Source organism: Odocoileus virginianus, chromosome 19, assembly GCF_023699985.2.
Source record: "Odocoileus virginianus isolate 20LAN1187 ecotype Illinois chromosome 19, Ovbor_1.2, whole genome shotgun sequence".
NCBI lineage: Eukaryota > Metazoa > Chordata > Mammalia > Artiodactyla > Cervidae > Odocoileus > Odocoileus virginianus.
This window is the reverse complement of record NC_069692.1, coordinates 41,293,770-41,313,227: the sequence shown is the minus strand read 5'-3', so window position 1 is coordinate 41,313,227 and position 19,458 is coordinate 41,293,770. Positions and strand designations below refer to the sequence as shown.

General features: G+C 42.1%; 1 long non-coding RNA gene across 2 annotated transcripts in view; it reads left to right on the top strand.

Annotated features, from left to right (window-relative positions):
- The window catches only part of LOC110121695 (uncharacterized), a 78,496-nt gene that overhangs the window by 22,287 nt on the left and 36,751 nt on the right, over nucleotides 1-19,458 (top strand). Inside the window, exon 2 of one of the 2 annotated variants that reach the window (XR_011481921.1) lies at nucleotides 9,120-9,186. This is a non-coding gene — a long non-coding RNA (uncharacterized lncRNA). Of the gene's footprint in view, nucleotides 1-8,759; nucleotides 9,187-19,458 lie in introns of those variants that run through there. The other variant, XR_011481920.1, reaches the window with a different exon arrangement.

Here is a 19,458-nt window from a genome sequence, read left to right as displayed (position 1 = left end):
GTTTCCTTATTTAGTGGTAAAAAGAGTGAGATTTAAATATTTCTCTAAATGGTATGCAGATGAGAGTCTACTTGGTTGTATTTGTAGGCCTCCATGGGTGCTGTTGTAGTGACATTTTCTAATATATGTCATATTTTTCAGTATGCAAAAGTTGAATAAATATGCGTTTCGTCATTTACTGCATGAAACAATTTCCACTTTGTAGGAGGTAAAATGGAGTGTCCTGTAAGGACATTTCTATACTTTTTTCTTGGGAAAATTTTTTGTGAGAGTTATGGTTTTAGTAATTTGAGAAGGCATTCTAGAAATGAGGAAGAACAGAAGATAGTTAAGTGAAATGATATCAAGCTGTTAGAAATGAAATTTTTAAAATTCCAGAGTCAACTTAAATCATTCTTCTTGGACTGTAGCGTAAATATTTCATAATCACATACTCTTCTTTAAGGATTGACATTTTAAAAGATGGAAACTGAAAAGATACTTGTATTTCTAGAAGAATGGTTGAAAACTTATTCCCAAAGAAAAATTACTAAGAATCTTTCCTCACATATGGAAATTTTTTTCTCCAATAGACTTTTTATGCAAAAGTGTTTATTATAATAAAAATTTATTTTAACAGTAATGGCAGAGACTTAGAACAATAGAATCTCATACTAATAAGACTTTTTCAGTAAACTTGGGCAATTAGTCTTTGAATTTTAAGAAACCAGAGGGATAAGGCACCAAAAAATGTGTAAAAATATATTTTTCCTTTGTAATTGTTATAATTTGTAAACTCTGAAACACTTTACGAAAAATAAAATTATTTACTTTCCTCTAGTTTCAGATACATCACTTATATATTTTTTGCCTTTTCCCTGTAACGACAAAAACAGGCCTGACATGTATTCATTTGGCTAATTCTATTTTATGAGACATGTGGTAACATCCTTTTCTGTCTTCTCTGTTGCACTCCTATACACTTTAATTGGTGTATTGTACTTTTAAATAGGGAGAAGGAAATGGTAACCCACTCCACTGTTCTTGCCTAGAGAATCTCGTGGACAGAGGAGGCTGGTGGTCTGCTGTCCATAGGGTCACACGGAGTTGGACACGACTGAAGCGACTTAGCATGCATGCATGCATTGGACAAGGAAATGGCAACCCACTCCAGTGTTCTTGCCTGGAGAGTCCCAGGGACGGGGGAGCCTGGTGGGCTGCCGTCTATGGGGTCGCACAGAGTCGGACACGACTGAAGCGACTCAGCAGCCGCAGCAGCAGCATTTTTAAACAGACATATTCAAATACCAAGTTTTCTGTTTTATTTTTAAAGTTTATTAAAATGTTTATATTTAAACAGTTGATATATAATGTTATGTTAGTTTCAGGTATACCACCTAGTGATTGAACATTTGCTCCATTAAAAAGTAATCCCCATGATAAGTGTCGTAGCCGTCTGTTCCCACACAACATGATTACAGTGTTACTGACCATATTCCTTGTGCTGTATGTGACATCCCTGTGGCTTACTTATTTTATAATGAGAGGTTTGTATCCCAGTTCAAATCCCTTCATCCTTTTTAACCCTTCACTCTCCCCCCACTCCATCAAACACTCATTTGTTCTCTGTATCTATGACTCAGTTTCAGCTTCATGTTTGTTCATTTGTTTTGCTTTTTGAATTCCACATAAAGTGAAATCAAACAATATTTGTCTTTCATTTTTTGCCTTATTTCACTTAGTGTAATACCCTCTAGGTCCATCCAAGTTGTTACAAATGGCAAAAGTTCATTCTTTTTAATGGCTGAGTAATATTCCATTATATATATGACATATATCATATATATATATACATACCACATATTCTTTATCCAGTCATTTTTTAATGGACACTTAGATTGTTTTCACATCTTGTAATTATTTTAAATAATGCTGTAATGGACATAGAAGGGCATGTATTTTTTTAATTAGTATTTTTGTTTTCTTCAGATAAATATCCAGAAGTGGAATTGCTAGATTATATGGTAGCTCTATTTTTAAGGTTTTGAGAAATCTCCATGCTGTTTTCCATAGAAGCTGCGTCCAGTTTACATTCCTACCAACAGTGCATGGGGATTCCTTTCCTCCAAATCCTCAGCAACACTTTTATTTCTTGTGCTTTTAATAATAGCGATTCTGACCAGTGTGATGCTATGTCTCACTGTGATTTTGGTCTGCATTTCCCTTTTCCTTCCCCAGGTCAGGGAGATTTTTGGCCAGTATTTCTCGGAATGAGTTCTCTGCCCCTTTCCGTTTGTCTTCTTTTTCTGAGAACCCTATAAAGTAAATGTTAGTATACCTGACGTTGTCCCAGAGGTTTCTTTAACTATTCTAAGTTATAAAAGTGTTTTTCTTCCTGTCTAACTTGTGTGATTTCTACTAATCTGACTTCTAGACCACCGATCCATCCGTTCCTCTGTATCAGCTGATCTACTGCTGATTCCTCTTAGTGTATTTTAAAATTTCAGTTATTATATTTTTCAGCTCTGTTTGATTCTATTTCCTCTTGTTTAAATGATCACTGTGTCCATCCAATCTCTCCTGAGTTCAGTGAACATCTTTATGAGCCTTACTTTGGACTCTTTATTGGGTAGATTGCTTATCTCCACTTTGCTTACTTGTTTAGTTCTTTTTCTAAAGTTGTCTTTTCCTTTGTTTGAAACATATTCCTGTCTCTCCTCATTGTGACCAGTTCTCTGTGTTCATCTCTGTATTAGGAAGATCAGCTACATTTCTTGATATTGGAGGAGTGGTCTTATGTAGAGGATGACCTATAGGGTCCAGTATCTTGCTTCCCTCTGATTGTCTGAGCTATATACTCTAGGGGCGCTTCCGATGTGGGATACCTGCACTTTTCTTTCACATCCAGGTCAGCATGTTGTGGGCATGTTGGTGGGTGGGTGGGGCTGGGCCCTGGCCTGCATGGTTTTGAGGCTGTGCCTTATGCCCACTGGATTTGCATAAAACATTCCATCTTCTTGGAATAGAATAGAAATGGATGGAAAACACTCCATCCACTGGAGGGTGGGAAGGGCTTCCTGTGTGGTAGGTTGCATGACCTGGGAGGATATAGGGCTTCTAGCCTGCTAGAGGGTGAGGCTGGGTCTTCCCACGTGACTGTCTGTGCTCAGTGTGAGTGTGGACCTGCTGGAAGGCATTTTGTGGCTTAAGGGAGCAAGGGGGTTGGTGCAGGCCAGCTGGTGCGTGGACCCAGCTCCTCAGAGCTATAGACTGAAACAAGGATCCCAAAAAGGTGTTTGCCAGACCCAGTGTTTCACTTCAGAATGAGCCTCCCCAAAGGACTGCTGCCAGGTTCTGTCCGCAGGGCAAGCCCTCTTTGCCTCTTTAGGAGGTGCTCCGGAATCAGCCAGTGGATCCGAGCCCGGGTCCTTTCAAACTGCGTCCTCTGCGCTGGGGCTCGGAGCACATGGCATTTTGTGTGTATCTTTAAGAACGGAGCCTCTGTTTCCTGGAGCCCTGAGGCTGTCCCGAACAGAAGCCCCGCTGGTTTTCAAAGTCCGCTGCTCTGGGAGTCACCTTCTGGTGCGTTTCCACCGTGCTGCGGAGCCTGAGGTGGGACTGGCCCTTCGCCCTTGAGGAGTTGCTCTGCGACGGTGTTACTGCCCGCCTTGGTGGTTTGCTGACTGGGGGTCGGGGCTCCTGACGGTATCACATCTCCGTCCCGCCTACTCACCCTGCTGGGGTTCCTTCTTTATGTTTTCAGTTGTGGAAATTCTTTTAGCTGTGGAAAATCTTCAGGCCGTTCTCGTAGACAGTTGCTGTGTGTCAGTCGCTCAGTCGCGTCTGACTCTGTGACCCCGTGGACCACAGTCCTCCAGGCTCGTCTGTCCACGGAATTCTCCAGACAAGAACGCTGGAGCGCGTTGCCATGCCCTCCTCCAGGGATCTTCCGGACCCAGGGATCGATCCTGGGTCTCCTGTGCTGCCGGTGGGTTCTTTAACTTCTGAGACACCAGGGGAAAGATAATGTGAAATGAAATATTAGCAGATGGGGATAATTAAAAATTAGGGTAGAAAACACTGGAAAGGACATAGCTATAAATGAGTAAGTAACTTGCTTTGTGGCAGAAGTCGATTATTAACTGAAATGTAGGTAATGGCTTATGTGAATTTCATAATACTACCTTATGGCCTTAAGTTGTTATCTTTCCAAATGCCAGAAATACAATGTATTTGTAAATTTGTATCCATACTCATGTCATTGGGAAGCTGAAATTTGGCACAAATGAGTTACACTGCTCATGTCTATTCTGTGACTATGGGAACAATTAACTCCTAGTATGCAGATTTTTGGTTTCTCTTGACTGACATCATATTCTTGAGTTATCTCAACTAGCTACTATGTATTCAGAAAATATAAATCAAAGTTACTAAGAAGAACACAGTAGGAGTCAATCTTCTTTAAGAAGTCAGAAAAATATGATTTTATCACTCAGAAGTTAAAAAGAAATCATTATTTAAATTTATGTACTTCATCGCTTTTCCAAAATATTGAATCTTCAACAAAATTTTACTGGCTCTCTTTTAACTTTACTTCTATCCATGAATTTACTGTTAGAGCCCATTGCATCTTTTCCTACCACAAGTCCTCATTTAGGAATTTTTACATTTCTAAGCATCATTAGCCAGCACTGATCTGAGGTTATAGGGAAAAATGATGAGCGTTGAAACTTAAATGGTTATTATGAAGAAGGCATAGTTTAAAATTTATTTTGAGGGCAAAATTTTAAAAGCATTAAAAAGTTGCAATTAGGAAATTATCTAATTTCAGGTTACCACCCTACTATGTTATCATAATACAAAGAAAAAATTCACCACCGAGTGACCTAAAGGGAAAAAATATATTCTTTTAAATTCATAATTTAAGACAAAATATCAGACAAATGACCATATTTATTATACTTAATATTTATTTCTGGATATTTATAAATCTGAATGAAATATTATTTTACAGAAATAAGCATTTATACACAAAGATATACAATACAACATGTGAGTACACTAAATGTGCATATTTAGGCAGATTTATATACATGCAAAATATATTCTTGATGCTTTGGCTTGATATGGAGTTTTTCCAGAAATATGTGTATTTCTTAATTATCTTATTCTACTTTCAGTTGAGAGCCTTTCCTTGTGGCTCAGCTGGTAAAGAATCTGCCTGCAATGTGGGAGACCTGGGTTCAGTCCTTAGGTTGGGAAGATCCCTGGAGAAGGGAAAGGCTACCCACTTCATATTGTGTCGTAGAGAATTCCATGGACTGTATAGTCCATGAAGTCGCAAAGAGTTGGACACAACTGAGTGACTTTCACTTTCACTTTCATGTTCACTTGATTGTCCTATTGGAAATTTACCCAGATGTAATTTAAAATACAGTTCTTTAAAATCATAGTAAAAAGAAGTGTAATGGGAATGTATCTTTTGCATTAAGTTAAATTATTTGCTATTCTATCCTGTAGGGAGCTGTCTTCTTAAATAATATAAAGACTAATAAATGAGCAAATGGTGATCATTCGGTTGTACTAACTTTATTAGTTATTCAATTGGAAATAATGAAAGGAATAACTGTCTTAAAAGATGAGATCTATAGGCTTCTATAAACTCACATTCTGCTTTCCCACCATAGAGACTGACCAATTATATAGTGTTAAATATTACCCAAGAAAGGGAGTATTTCTAGTGTAATCTTAAAGGAAAAGAAGTAGGAAGAGAAGGTAGCAGGCTAGCTTTTACGTTTAGGAAAAATATATCTCCTCTGTGACCTTTCAAGGATATTTTCTTTTTGCTCTAGATACTTTGATAAACAAAAATAAAAACAGTCTTTACTTAGTCAGGAAATAGATCAGCATTCTCCCTTGAGAAGTGAATCACTGAACCGGCATGTGACTTAACTCCCCTGGTGGGGGCTTGTTTTCTGAGCCTCCAGCATTCTCTGCTCCCTGAGGACACTCAGGATGGAATAGGGGCTCCTCTCCCAAATTTATCAGAGAAATACAGCCAACAATTTGTGCGCAGAAACCTCTAGCTTGCTCTGGGAGCCGAGGCTGCTTCTCAACCACAACTGTGAGCTGAAAGCTTTTGGATAGGTGGGCTCACAGAAGATCATGGCTTTCAGACTTTATTCAAGGAGAAGGGGTTGTTGACTAAAAATCAGTCAGGGACTTGTCTTTTCCTGGTATCTTATCTCAGTGAACATGTCTCTTCTCAAATTAAGTGAAGGATAATCAATTAGACACAACTACGTTGGAGACACAAGGCTAACAAGTTATTTTTTAAATAAGAATTGAGTTACAAAGGAACTGCTCCATCCTGCCTCAGCCCTTCTACATGGCCATGTTCCATCACCAGCCCTTGATGAAAGGCAAGTAGTTAAGCAGTCATGTTTTGTAATCACAAGATTTTTCTCTCCCAGCCACAGCTGATGCATGGTCATTCCATACCCAAGCCCAGTCAATTCTTAGGCTGGCCAGCCCCCTCCTGTGATACCTGCATACCTGTGTACATAGACACACATACACAACAAACTAAATTTGTTGGAAGAAACTCTCTTGTGAATTTAAACCAAGGAACACCAAGGCAAGGAGCTCATTAGCAATGGATACTGAGTCAAAAATCTCTTGTATAGCAATCAGCAGGTGAAGTTTTGCTAAAGGTATTGGTTTTCTCCTGTTGAAAACAAATCACAACAAACTTTGTGGTTTAAAACAACATAGATGCATTCTCACAGTTTGGAGGTCAGAAGTCCCAAACGGGTTTCACTGAGCTGAAACCAAGGTGCTTGCAGAACCTGTTTCCTCTGGAAGCTCCAGGGGATAATCTTTTTCCTTGACTTTTCCAGATTCTAGAGCTGCATCCCTGGGATTTCTTGCCTCATTGCCCCTGCCTCATCTTTGAAGCCAGTACCTTATTATTTTTATTTTTAAAAAAATCAGAGTATAACTGATTTCTGATGCTGTATTATTTTCTGCTATGCAGAAAAGTGTATCAGTTGCACATGTTCATACTGGTTTGTGCTTGTTTCGTTGCTAAGCTGTGTCCAACTCTTAACCCCATGGACTCTAGCCCGCTGGGCTCCTCTGTCTATGGGACTGGAGTGGGTTGCCGTTTCCTTCCCTACACACACCCACTCTTCATCAGTTTCTTTTTGTACATAGGCCATTACATAGTGTTGAGACGAGTTCCTTGTGCTATTCACGAGTCCTTGTTAGTTACCCGTCTTATATATAGTAGTGCATATATGTCCGTCCCAATATCCCGTTGTGTTGCTTTCCCCCCTTCCCCCTTGGTACCAAGTCTGTTTTCTAGGCCTGTGGCTCCTCAGTGTCTTTAAATCCCGCTCTGCTCCCTTGCCAGGATAATCTTCTGTCTCTCTGATCTCCTACCTCTCTTTTATAAAGATCCCCCTGAGTATGTTTGACCCACCTGGATAATCCAGGATAATCTCCCACCTCAACATTCTTAATCTAATCACACCTGCAAAGTCTCTTTTGCCATATAAAGTAACGTTCCTGGGTCCCAGGGATTAGGACACGCGCATCTTGTGGTAGAATTGCTCATCCTGTTACTCTGGGTAGTGTGTGCAACTAGATCGCAGGCGAGCCAAGACTGGGAATAAGTGAACATACAGCTATAAGACACACATGGGGTGTGGGGGAAGGGGAACAGCCATGTGGAGGGGAAGGTGGGGGCAGCTTAGAGTGAAAGTCGTGGCCTTCTGGAGCCACTGTCCCTACAGCCAGAGAAACACCCTCCAGTGTTAGCTCTTTCTGAGAGTGAAGGAAAGCTGTATCTGTTTGTACATATCCTGAAAATAAACGTCTGCTACTGAAGGTCACTTGAAGTTTTCTTTGAGGCTGGTAAGCAAAGAGGCCTGACTAGAGAGCAGGCATATTTGTCATCCTTTCCCTTAAAAGTGGATGCTGGGGGAGGCGGGAGGTCAAGATGGTGGAGTAGAAGGATGCGCCCACCTCCCCTCATGAACACATGAAAAATAACGTCTACATTTAGAGCAACTCTAGCTGAAAATAGCCAGGCAACGGGCAAAGCCTCTCTTATAATGATGACTGTAATGAAAGATCCACACGGAGTGGGGTAGGAAGAGGAGAAGCAGTCAAGTGCCTTATCCAAACCGAGAGGGAGAAAAACACTTGGAAATGAATGGGGACAATCTTGTTCCATTCGAAAAGAAATAGAGCATTTGCCTTTATCTGTTTGAGAAAATAGACATCTGAGATTTTCTCTGTGAGGATGAAGACACAGAACTAGAGGCATCAGTTGGAATGGGGTTTAGCACATTAAATCTGTGAACAAAATTCCAGAATTTACATAAAAACTCCTGACATAATCTTGGCATTGAGCAAAATGTCCAGCTGAGTGAAGGCAGCAGGTTTAGGAGCCCTTAGAAAAGGTCTGACGAAAGCAAAACCTCTGATTCCTTTATTTTTAGAGCAGTCACATTAGCACAAGGTTACCTCTGAGTCTTCACTGTACTGATGCTAAAAAGATCTCAGGATGGAAGTCTAAGAGTTGTTGGAACTCTAGTTTCTATAAGTTGCTTATCTTTTGCAATACTAATAATGGAGGACTCACTGAAAAGTTACTCTAATATACTGTTTTTCTTTAAAAGTTATTGTTTGCACAAAAGGCATAAGATATGAACTATCTTAGACAAAGTTATAATCCCTCCATTTTTTTTTTTTTTTTTTTTTTTGCAGTGAATGTTATGGACTGAATGTGTATGTCCTCACCAAAATCTTACATTGGAGTCCTCACCCCCACTGTGTTTGGCTGTGTTTGGAGATGGGACCTCTAAGGAGATCAGTTAAGGTCAAATAAAGTCATCCAGGTGGGGCCCTGATCCCACAGGATGAGTGTCCTTGTAAGGAGAAACACCATGACCCCCTCTCTCTCTTTCTCTCTGCACACACAGGGAGAAGGCAGTCATCTGCAACTTCAGGGGAGAGCTTTCACCAGACACTACCTTTCTGACAGCCTTGGCTTGGACTGCTAGCTTCCAGAACTGTGAGAAACACATGTCTGTTACTTAAGTCATTCAGCCTGTGGTGTTTTGTTTTAGCAGCTGACTGACAGACTGAGACAGGAGGGCCCAACCTGCTCCTTAAAGGTTTAGACATGGAAGTTACCAGGTAAGTGGGGCTTCGCAGATGCCTCAGGGGTAAAGAACCCGCCTGCCAAAGCAGGAGACATAGGTTCAATCCCTCGGTCTGGAAGATCCCCTGGGGAAGGAAACGACAATCCACTCCAGTATTCTTGCCTGGAGAATTCAGTGGACAGAGGAGTCTGGTGGGCTACAGTCCATGGGGTTGCAAAGAGCTGGATACGACTGAGCACACACACACACACAAACTTATCGACTTAAAATAGATAATATTATGGTAAACATAAGAGACATCATAAAACACTATCGACCTGAGCGTCAGTGTTTTTATTGGCTGATAACTTGTTTATGGGCTTCCCTGGTGGCTCAGTGATAAAGAATCCACCTGCAATGTGGGAGATCAGGGTTCAATCCCTAGGTTGGGAAGATGCCCTGGAGGAGGGCATGGCAACCCACTCCAGTATTGCTGCCTGGAGAAACCCCATGGATGGAGGAGCCGGCGGGCTACAGTCCACGGGGTCGCAAAGAGTCAGACACGACTAAGTGACTAAGCATCCACACCATTTGTTTATACTTGAAAATTTACATACTTATTTTCTGAGCCATTTTTCTCATCAAGGAAACATGAAGAAGCAGTACCTATGAAACACACCAGTCCTGTGGAAATTCAAGATGTGTCTAAGAAATGAGGGAAGCTGGGGAATTCTATCTTGGGGTTGTTCAGGAAACAGAGTCATCATCATTTGACCTCCATGACCCAGGCAATGTTTATGTGTTGGACGGGAAGTAAGAAAGTGTGCAAAGCCTTGTAACATGCAAGCCTCCTGGAGAATTGGGTCCTTATTCAGAATCTCTCAAAAGCTCTGAACGTCTGTTATTCTTATGCCCGATGAATTCCTTTGTGTCTGTTCTCAGTCTCACGACTCACATGTACCACCTTCTCTTTGAATTTTTCTGCTCCTCTTGTTTTGCTTTTCCATATAATGTCTTATATGGAATGTCATATATATGACATATATATACACATATGTGTATATATAACATATATATATATATGTACGCACATATGTCATATATGTGTCTTATTTGTCCTGTATCCTAACTCCCAAGAAAGGGTCTGATTAGGAGAGTTTATTCAGTATCCACCTGCCCTGCTGTAGAGAGTCCTCAAGCCAGGCCCTATGATGGACCACTGGCCACCCACATGTCAGGCTGGGATGGGCTTTGATTCATTGTGGCCAGACTTGCAGTTTTGTGACCATGGCCATCTAATCATGGCTATCTGATTGACTGGTGAATATTCAAGATTTGTTGTTAAATGGCCATATATGGGTAGATAAGAAGAACAGTGTGGAAGTATTACACCGAGATCTGTCTTTCACATCTCAGGAAAAATCATGCCGATGTCACCCTTCATTTTGGGGGGACTTTGTACTACTGACTTTTGCTCTTACTATCATGAAGATATGTTTATTTCTCTTATGTTTTCCATTTTATCTACTTCCCTCTCATCTCTGGTACAATGGCCAGGCAGGATCTGTTTCACTCCAATTGGACAAGCAGGTTAGAGGAAACCTGAGGCAGGAGCTGGTGTTGGGGTGCCGGGTCGGGGACAGGCCTGGAGAGTGGAGAGAGGTGTGGGCACCGGAGCCAGAGCCAGCAGGTTCCCGGCCAGCAGAGCGAAGCATCTGTTGGTCTCCTGCCAGAAGACAGCTGTTTAATGCCTAAATAGGGCTCCTTCTCAAGTCAGCTGTGTGACTTTGGGCAGTACCCACCCTCACTGAGCTAAGAAGAAGAGTTTGGATTTTATTCCAAGCATCCTGGGAAGCCAAGGGGAAATTTTAAGCAGAGGAGAAACATGACGTGAATTGTACTTAGAAAAATCAACCAGGCCACAGGGTGGGCAGTGGGTGAAGTAGAAAGGACAGAAGCAAGAACAGTGAGCAGGCTGCTGCATCTGAGAGGCAGTCTGTCGGGAGAAAGCAACACTGCAGACCTATCTGACAGATGAGGATGGCTCAGAGCCCAGGTCGGGGTTGGCAGGGGGGCAGGTGAGGGCATCTCCGTGTACAATGGAGAGAAGGGGATATTTAAGATACAGTTTGGGGTAGAGTTAAAGAGACTTTTTCATGGATTAGAATAGCAACAGCCATAAAATAGCAACAAGGGATCTGACAACTTTTTAAAAAATGTATTAAAGCATAGTAAAATATAGGTAAAATTATAGTATAGGCAAGTATTGGGGGAAAAAAAGCTGATGCTGGGAAAGACTGAAGGCAAAAGGAGAGGGAAGAAGCAGAGAATGAGATGGTTAGATAGCATCACCCACTCCATGGACATGGATCTGAGCAAATTCTGGGAGACAGTGGAGGATAGAGGAGCCTGGCATGCTTCAGTCCACAGGGACTGAAGTCAGACCCTTCATACACAACTTAGTGACTGGACAATACAATGATAGGTAATTAACAATGGTGTTTTAGTTTCAGGTGTACAACAAGTGAATCAGTTATGCTATGTATATATATTCTTTTTCAGATTCTTTTCCCATATAGATTATTATAGAATATTGAATATATTTTTCTGTGCTATACAGGAGGTCCTTGTTAGTTATCTACTTTATATATAGTAGTGCATGCTCAATCGCTCAGCTATATCTCACTCTTTGTGATCCAATGGACTGCAGCCCACCAGGCTCCCCTGTCCTGGGGTAGATTGCCATTTCCTCCTTCAATTTAGAGTAGTGTGTGTCTGTTAACCCCAATCTCCTAATTTATCACTTCCTTTATTTTTCCCTTTTAATAACTATAAATTTGATTTTGAGATCATGAGTCTGTTACCATTTTGTAAAAAAAATTCATTTATGTCATTTTTTGTTAGGTTCCATAGCTAGGTTGGTAAAGAATCTCCCTGCAGTGCAGGAGATCTGGGTTTGATCCCTGGGTCAGGAAGATCCCTTGGAGGAGGAAATGGCAACCCTCTCCAGCATTCTTGCCTAGAAAACCCTATGGGCAGAGGAGCCGGGCAGACTGCAGTCTGTGTGGCCACAGAGTCGGACACGACTTAGCAACTAAAGCACCAGCACCACAGCTCTTTAAAACCATGGAATCGCCCGGGGCAGTGCACGCTGCTGGAGACTTCGGCCTTTCGTTCGTTCTCCTTTCCCGACCTCCTCTGCCACCAGAGGAGGATCCCTGCTGAGCAGCCGTCCAGCAGCACCTCATGCTCAGTTTCTTTCTGAGTCCGCTTCCTGTAATTACTTCTTATACCTTCAAGTCTCCCCTGACCCTGTGGAGTAACCAAAGTTAATTTTTTAAAGGTGTTTTCCATGAAATGTCGATGATTTCATATAGAATGTCCCCAAGAAGTAAAACATCTGCCTTTTAACACAGAATAATTCCAGTTGGAAGGTCAGTCATGGGGGCCAGTTCAGTAGGAACTTTGAGTGTTGGAGGACCTTTGAGTGTCCCTGGAATGATATTAGTTTATTTAAACTTCCAACTTAAACAAGAAGTAGTTCTATCTAGGCTGTCATTGGGTGTTTCTCTTTTGTGAATTCTATATACCAGAACTTTTTTTGTGGAGCTTTTAAAAAACATATTCACTTGAAAACACACACACTCATACTCACAAACACACACATACCTGAAAACACTCCTACACACTCATACTCACGCCTGTACCCTACTTCCGAGTCTCAGGGGTTGGCCTAGTTCATGGTATTTGCACAGGTTCCACAGGTCAGGAGTCACTGAACTTTCCTCTAAACGGCCACATGGTAAAGATGTTCGGCTTTGTGGACCTGAGGTGGCTGTGGTGTGCTGCCTCTCGTAGGTCCTGGCTGCACGTGATCCTCCAGCCTTTCTGGTAGCCCTGCTGCTGATTCTGGTTTGGGGAATTTGCATCAGTCCCTGATCACCCGTTGACACTTAGAATACAAATACTAGTTCCTGCATTCAAGGAGTCACAGATGCGCGGGGAAAAAAAGACACAGAGACAATGGACAACGCAGGATAAGGGTGAGCACCGATTTCTATGCCCTCCGCCCTACACAGACCTCCTTCCAGATGCAGGCTCTCTGGACCACACCGATTTGACATCACATGCTCATCTTCTTCTGCACTGACTCCTGTGAACATTTTACCTGTCATACTTTCTTGTGCTGTGTTTTGTTGCTCAGTCGTGTCCGGCTCTTTGTGACCCATGGACTGTAGCCGGCCAGGCTCCTCTGTCCAGGGGGATTCTCCAGGCAAGAATACTGGAATGGGTTGCCATGCCCTCTCCCAGGGCATCTTCCCAACCCAGGGATCGAACCCAGGTCTCCTGCATTGCAGGCCGATTCTTCAAGCTGAGTTACCAGGGAAGGACCATGCTTTCTTAATTTATCTCTATTTCTCCTTTGCTGTCCAGCCAGTCCATTTTAAAGAGCTGTTCTATATTCCCACTGCAAGCGTGATTTTGAGTAATTGCTTCTTTACAGAACTGCTCAGAGGAAAGCAGTTCACCTTCTAGAAGCAGTGATGTCAGTCAAGATCTAAATCTCAGTTTACAAGCCTGAGTAACAGGACCCTTTCAGGGATTCTCTCTGTTCTTGCTCCAGTTGGTTCTGAATGCTTTCATACTCTCATAACTCATTTGTGGACAGTTGTTCTGTCTCCTGGAAAGTCCCTTGGTGTCTTCACAAAGCTCAGTATTATCACACAGAATGGCCTCATTAGTTTGGGGTTGAAGCACATCCAGGAAACAGTTCCCTCCCAAACCCTTTTGGCCTGGAAGCATCATAGCATGCTGGTGGGGGAAGCCTGGGGGTATTCCCTCTGATGATATTCAGAGGCTGTCTGAGCTGAGTGAAGTATGGCTTTGGTGCTGGCTAAAGCCTTCTTCCTGACCAAGGTGTCAGTTCATTTTCAGAAAGATTAAACAACCCCTGCATATACAAATGTTCAGAACTCACAGGCCATCTGGGGTTCCTGTATCCTCACATGAGAGACCCCAGATGGGTTGTAAATTCATCCCTATGGGTAATATAGTGCCATTGCTCCCCAGTCCTCCTGATTTTCCCGGTGGCATCTGATACTACGGCCATGATGAGGTTAATTTATGTGGCTTGATACACTTCATCATCTGTCACTGGTACAGCTCTCACTGTGCCATCTGGTGTCTCAGAGGCAGTTTCAGAAAGCAGCATGCATAACAAGGTATCTGCATTTGTGAATTCTTTCAAGCATTTATAGGTAATAGCTAAAAGATATTTTGAGAAGCCAGTTCCCGTTTCTGCCGCAGATCAACACTAACGTGGATAATCTGACATGAGGCTCAAACAAAGCCTGCTATGTTTTGCAGGAAAACACATCTGAATTAGTCTGCAATCACCAATATTGATGGAACCTATTTATTTCAAGACCCTGAATATCTCTATTGGGCTCAGAATATCATCCTGAGCTCTTGTGCAAATCGGGAAAAGGCAGAGGCAATGGCTTACTTTCAAACATGATAGATAATGAGACAAAACAGCACATGCACGCTCAAAAAATTGTTTAAATCACAATTCCTGCAGCAAAATGCCTAAGTGCTCCTATGATGATGATTTCATAGCCATGTCTCTTTTTCAGCAATGAGTTAGGACCTCGAGAGAGCACAACAGAACATTAAATAGACAAGACAATGAGGCACAGACAGCAAATACACTCAGGAGAAGTGGGGATGGAGAAATGATACAATATGGGCCGTCCTGTCTGCTGGTCACTCAGGCTGGAATTTGCAGGCCTTTGTCCTGGGTACCAGGTAATGGGTGGGGATTATGAGTGTTAGGACTCTTGCTCTTTAGATATTGCACCCTGTTTGGGGAGAGTAAGATAATTAGATTATATGTGTAATATATACATTAATATATACATTAATAATAATATATATATATACACAATAGGCATGAATACATAGTATATTTCTTATATATTATGGAGCTTCCTAGACCACTTTACCTGCCTCCTGAGAAACCTGTATGCAGGTCAGTAAGCAACAGTTCTAACCGGACATGGAACAACAGACTGGTTCCAAATAGGAAAAGGAGTACATCAAGGCTGTATATTGTCACCCTGCTTATTTAACTTGTATGCAGAGTGCATCATGAGAAATGCTGGGGTGGATGAAGCGTAAGCTGGAATCAAGATTGCTGGGAGACATAGATGACACCACCCTTATGGCAGAAAGTGAAGAAGAACTAAAGAGCCTCTTGATGAAAGTGAAAGAGAAGAGTAAAAAAGTTAGCTTAAAACTCAACATTCAAAAAACAAAGATCATGGCATCTGCTCCCATCACGTCATGGCATGTAGACAGAGAAACAATGGAAACAGTGACAGACTTGATTTTCTTGGGCTCCAAAATCACTGCAGATGGTGACTGCAGCCATGAAATTAAAAGATGCTTGCTCCTTGGAAGAAAAGCTATGACCAACTTAGACAGCATATTAAAAGGCAGACACATTACTTTGTTGATAAAGTTCCGTCTAGTCAAAGCTATGGCTTTTCCAGTAGTCATGTAGGGATGTGAGAGTTGGACCATCAAGAATGTTTAGCACTGAAGAATGCTTTTGAACTCTGGTGTTGGAGAAGACTCTTGAGAGTCTTTGGACTGCAAGGAGATCAAACCAGTCAATCCTAAAGGAAATCAATCCTGAATATTCATTGAAAAGACTGATGCTGAAGCTGAAGCTCCAATACTTTGGCCACCTGATGTGAAGAGTTGACCCATTAAAAAAGACCCTGATGCTGGGAAAGATTGAGGGCAAAAGGAGAGGGGAATGACAGAGTAAGAGCTGGTTGGATGGCATCACCAACTCAATAGACATGAGTTTGAGCAAGGTCCGGGGGATGGTGAAGGACAGGGAAGCCTGGTGTGCTGTGGTAGTCCCTGAGGTCACAAACAGTTGGACACGGCTGAGTGGCTGAACGAGAACAATGGGGCGTCCCAAGCATATGCTAACATGTGTTAGCTGGTGGTAAAGATCCCTCCTGCCGATGCAGGAGATGTAAGAAACACAGGTTTAATCTCTGGGTCAGGGAGATCTTTTGGAGGAGGGCATGTAACCCACTCCAGTAGTCCTGCCTGGAGGATCCCATGGACAGAGGAGCCTGGTGGGCTACAGTTCATAGGGTCTCAAACGGTCAGACAGGACTAAAGTTACTTAGCAACAGTACAGCATATGTATATATATATGCATGCATATGTATATATAATAGTACATTAGTAATTATATATAATAATATATTGCTGATTCTATAAAATTAGCAATATATTATTTTTTGTTTTTTAAAAACTTATTTTTTAATTGAAGGTTAATTTTTTATAGACTTTAGTTGCTTTTTGTCAATCATCAGCCATAGGTGTACATATGTCCCATCTCTCTTGAACCTCCCTCCAATCTCCCTCCCCATCCCACCCCTCTAGGTTGATACACGCCCCTGTTTGAGTTTCCTGAGACACACAGCAAATTCCCACTGACTATCTATTTTACCTACGGTAATGTCAGTTTCCATGTACTCTTTCTTTCCATATATCTCAGCCTCTCCTCCCCTATCCCTGTAGTCCAGAAGTCCATACAATTATCAATATCTTATTATATATAATTACTAATGTATTATGATATGTAATATAGAAAATGTATTTTCTTCCTAGCTGGTGCAGTGGTAAAGAATCTGCCTGCCAGCGCAGGAGATGCAAGAGATGTAGGTTCTATCCCTGGGTTGGGAAGATCCCCTGGAGGAGGAAATGGCAACCCAGTCTAATATTCTTGCCTGGAAAATCTCAAGGACAGAGGACCCTGTCAGGATATGGTCCATGGGGTTACAAAGGGTCGGACAGGACTGAGTGTTTGCGCACGCGCACACACGCACACACACATACACACACATATTAGTAAGTCCTCAAGTAGAAAAGAGAAGAAAATCAGGGGGATTTTAGAGATGAAGTTTGCAGAGTATCACAAAGCTTTTGAAAGAACCTAGTGTTAAGCCAGATTCTAGAGGAGTGAAGGGCCCTCAGAAGAGAAGCTGGGAAGCATGCAGGAGAGTGCAAAGGTCAAGGGGCAGAACCGAACCTCTCTTTCAGGCTACGCCTGGCCATCGGCTTGAACAGGACACAGGGGTATATAGTGTGAGACAAACCTGGAGGACAGGATAAGACAGATTAGTGCAGATTATGTGACACTGAGGTTATGACATTTAATGGAATAAGTATCACAGATCCATTAACTGTTTTCAGGGAAGTAGTCCATGAAAATGGAATTTGAGGGGAAAGTTATCTTGCAGTAGTATGAGTGGATACTTCCACCGTAAGTGGGAAAGCAGCACGGGTCTATCCCAGAACCTAGTGATTCTACCAGCAGAATTGCAGGTAACACCTAATAATACAGTAGCTCCAGTAAGTGAAATATTGAAGGACATCCACGATTTAAAAAGTGACTTCTTAGCCCAGCAATGAGTTAACAAATATCTCAAAGCTTAGTCATTCCCTCCCCATCTTATGTCTTCCAACCACTCATTATTTCTCTCTGTATTATAGGGTGAAGAAAACACAAGGCAACAGATACTTCTTTCTTGTAGAGCCAAAGATCTTTTGGAGAGCTTTATTATAAGGATGAGAATAAAATTAGTGACTTCAATTGAAAAGTTTATTTAATAAGCACTCATTAAATGTGGACTCTAGAAAAATGGCACAGATGAACCTATTTGCAGGGCAGGAATACGGACGCAGAGGCAGAGCACGGACAGGTGGATAGGGTAGGGGGAGGTGGGTGGGATGAACTGGGAGATTGGATCTCACATATGTACACCGCCATGAGTAAAGCAGACAGCTAGTGGGAACCTGCTGTATAGAGCAGGGAGATGGGCTTGGGGCTCTGCGGTGACCTAGAGGGGTGGGATGAGGTGTGGGTGGTGGGGAGGAAAGTCTAGCAGGGGGAAGTACATGTATACGTATAGGTGATTCATTTCATTGTATAGAAGAAACTAACAGCATTGTAAAGCAACTATACTCCAAATAAGAAAAAAGAAAATCTATTCTGTTTCAGACCACCTCTTGGCACTTTCTGACTGTATACATAGAAAAGAAAATGTAGATCTCTTGTTTGAGTGATGCCCCTTGCAGTGAAGAGCTTGCTGAGCCAGTATTAGGTTGCTGACAGTGACTAGAATGAAGACGTTTGTCTGAAAGAGGAAGCATGCTCTTTGCACTAATTCTTAAAATGTTGGAGCGTTGGCCTGGCCAGGTCCATGTTCCATTTGAATCCACTCTGCAACTGTCCACCCAGCTCTGCAGAAGCAGAAATCTGTCACAGCCATTCAGATCCCCAATGCCTTCTTAGTCCAGGGCCTAGGATAATAAGGGATCAACCGATGTTTGTGAAATGACTGTGTGTTTGTACTGTATGGCTTTCTGGGGAACAGGCCTTTCTTCTCATCCTGCAATGTGTTTGTTCAAACTTCTGAGAGTGCGGCCCAGTAATCTTGGCACGGCTGCTGGGGGAATCATCTTTACCATCCTATGACTCCCCTCCATGCATTCTGTGTTCTCCTGATTAGACATGGTATTATTTTTTTTCCTTTTGTTTTAAGGCTCTGGGTGGAGTAACTCATCACTTTCTTTGTGAGCCTTACCCATTTATCCCCCCTTTTTTATTTAGTTTAGGGATCAGTAACTTTTTCTAAAAAGGTCAGACAGCAAACATTTTAGCCTTCCCAGACCTTGTGGTCCAGCTCTGCTGTTGTGATGTGAATGCAGCCGTGGACAACACAGAAGCAAATGAACCTGGTTGATCTTCAGTATAACTTTACTTATACAAGAGGCAGAGTCTATATTTGGCCTTTGGGCTGTAATTATTTTACCCAATTTAGTCTATACGGTATATGGTCCTTAATTTATTGCTTTGAGTATTGTTTCTATAGTTCCCCAGGTGGCACAGTGGTAAAGAATCCTGCTGCCAATGCAGGAAACACAAGTTCATTCACTGGATTGGGAAGGTCCCCTGGAGAGGAAATGGCAACTTGCTCTAGTATTCTTGATGGAGAATTCCACGCACAGAGCATCCTGGTGGGCTACAGTCCATGGAGTCACACAAAGTCAGATACTACTGGGTGACTGAATGTGCACACACATGTTCTTGTCTTTCTACTCTCCAACAGTTAGCTGGTATCTACTCTTTTGTGCCACCCATCACTTGCACTCAACGAACAAAAACATGGGCTGGACTTTGCCAAATATCTTTGCCCTCTAGGCACACAGTTCTTTTAATACACAAACTCCACTG